A 3,009-nucleotide genomic window follows, 5' to 3' on the forward strand; every position below is an offset into this window, starting at 1 on the left:
TGAAAATCCACTCCTGTGTCATCCTCTACCACAGACCTGGCTCCAGAAGAATTTAGCGGGGGGGGGGGGGGGGGGGGGGGGTGAGGAATATTTTGGAGGGGCCCAACCCAATAATTTTTTTAAAATATAAATACATAAATAAATGTTTACGTAACCTTGCAACTGAATTAACCATATGTTGTTTATTAATACAAAACAAATAACTTAAACAGTGACATGTAGTCACCAGAAAATGCTAAGAAATTGTACTCAAGTTTGCATTAGGGGTGCAAATCTCTCAGTGTCTGGAGAATCGATTTAATTTAAAATTGATTTTCGATTCAGAAATGATTTTTCTATTGAAATAGTCATAAATTTTGTTTCACTTATGTACTTGACAAGATGAAAAGATTAAACAGCAATGTAAACAAATAGAACATTTATTTAAAACAATAAATTTAGATTATTTACTGTATCAAATCTTTATGCATCATTTTATATTTATAACAAAATCAGGAGCAAATATAGGTGTGAATAAAATTCTGTAACTTAAATTACCAGTATTAGGTTAGCTTAGCTGCATGGCTTTTTCTAAAATAAAATAAAAAATCTAGGAACAAATCTATCCATCATCTTTACCCACTTCTTCCTTTACGAGTCACTGGGTCACTGGTCCCCATATCCAGCCATCACTGTGCGAGAGGCGGGGGACACCCTGGACAGGTCTCCAGTCCATAACAGACAAATAATTCAAAATATATAAATACAATAGTAAACACTTCAGCCTACCATAGCACATTAAACTTTAACTCAACATAAAATACAGACTTCACAGTTTTTTTTTAACCATATTGCTCTAACATTTGTTATATTTTCTAAACTTAACCTAATATAAAATATACAGGCTTCACAGAACTATATTGATTCATATTTGGTAAATCTTTAACAAAATTTCAAAACTTGTGCAAGTTTGCACAAAAACTCTTCTGAACTGTAATAATTAATAAACCATCTAAACTGTATAATTTAGAGCGGGGCGGCTGTGGCTGAGTGGTTAGAGCAGTCGTCCTCCAATGCAAGAGTTTGGAGTTCAAATCCACCAGCAGTCACATGCTGAAGTGTCCCTGGGCAAGACACTGAACCCCTCATAGCCTCTGATGTGTCCTATCAGTGTATGAATGTGATAAAGCTCTGATTAGTCTCTTTAGAATGATTTGTTCAATTATCTTTGTAGAGATCTAGTATAGAGCTGTATGAATGGGTAAATGAGGCACAGATTGTTGTAAAGAGCTTTGAGGATCTTGAAATAAGATAGAAAGGTGCTATATAAGTACAGTCCATTTACCTTTTACCATTTAGAACTGGCTCCAGGTGATGCGTCTCATCTCTTCAACCTGTTAAAAAGACAAATTACATAAAGTTTGTTGTACAACTTGTCTATAAGTTTTAGTATAAAATGAGAAAAAACAGTTACCTTTGAGCTGCAGCTGGTGCATTAGTCAGACTCCCACTTTACTTTTGTTTCATGGTGGAGTTGTGGCACAGCTTTATCAATAAAAAAAATTTATGTGAAGGAATAACGTATGTTGAGTCCATCGTATTAAAAATAAAACTAATCCCCTCACCTTCCACTGAGCTGTTTGCTTATAAATCCTTAGTGATAGCAGGAGATGGAGAGGGAACTATTCACAGCCTTTGGGGAATTAGCTGGAAGTTTGTTGCAGAGTTCACTGGTTGCTGCTTTCGCTTTTCATCTTCCAAGCATTTTGTTGTATTTCCAAAATACTGTACTGTAATTTTATTTTTACATCTCTTGCAACCAACCATGCTCTTATTAAGCTCTGTCTTTCGCAGAACATTGTAGGATCAAAAATGACTTTATAAAACAAATGAGCTGGTTGAATCATGCTGTCCTCCGGCTCCATGCTTGCAGACTCCATTCACTAACTAGCTTGCTGTACGGTGGCCTACACGGCCAAGTTCGACGCTGACGGGTGGACACGTAATGCGATATGCAGTACTCTCAGGTGTAAGCGTGGAAAAAAAAAAAACTTAAACACATTTTAAAATCGATTTTGGGGCTTTTAGAATCTATTTAGAATCGCCAGGACTAGGAATCTAGATTAATGAATCAATTTTTGTCTGCACCCCTGGTTATGGATCTGTCTTGTGGGGGCCTGGATGTCCTGGTGGGCGTTGTGTCTGGGTAGGCATCTTGACTTGGGTTGGCTCCAAAAGGTAATCAGTTGAGGATGTGCATTCACTGATTAATTAATGAGTTCCATCAGAATCCATCCATTGCTTTGTGAGTTATTTTGCTAACAGACAACAGTTTATGGGCAGCATCGTGGCTCAGTTGGTAGAGCTGCCGCCTCTCAGTGAGTCGGTCACCCCGGTTCAAATCCCGGCTGGGGACCTTTCTGGGTGGAGTTTGAATGTTCTCTTGGTGCATGCGTGGGTTTTCTCTGGGTGCTCCAGTTTCCTCCCACAGACCAAAACATGCATGTTAGACTGATGGTAACTCTAAATTGTCCCTAGGTGAGAGAGAGGGAGAGTGAATGGTTGTTTGTCTCTTTATGGCCCTGTGATGGACAGGAGACCTGTCCAGTACCCCGCCTCTTGACAGTGATGGCTGGACATGGGCACCAGTGACCCCCACGACCCGAAAAGGAAGAAGCAGGTAAAGATAATGGATGGATGGATGGATGAACGGATGGACAGACAACAGTGAATAAGTAAGCTCAGTAAGCTACTATCCATCATGGACAATGCTGACCATCCTCTGCACAGTGCCTTCATGAAGAAGAGGAGCTCCTTCAGCGGTAGACTGCTGTCCCAGCCCAGCTCCACAGAGACAGATTCAGGAAGTTCTTTGTCCCTCAGGCAAAGGACTTCCTTTAAGACTGTTCAACTCCTCCTCATACAGTAAAAATAGAGCTTTGTAAATCTGCGGTACCCTGGACACTTACATATGTTTACATGTACATGTACATATATATATATATATATATATATATATATATATATATA

This window comes from Nematolebias whitei, chromosome 19 (assembly GCF_014905685.2).
Source record: "Nematolebias whitei isolate Nwh7 chromosome 19, NemWhi1, whole genome shotgun sequence".
Classification (NCBI taxonomy): Eukaryota; Metazoa; Chordata; class Actinopteri; order Cyprinodontiformes; family Rivulidae; genus Nematolebias; species Nematolebias whitei.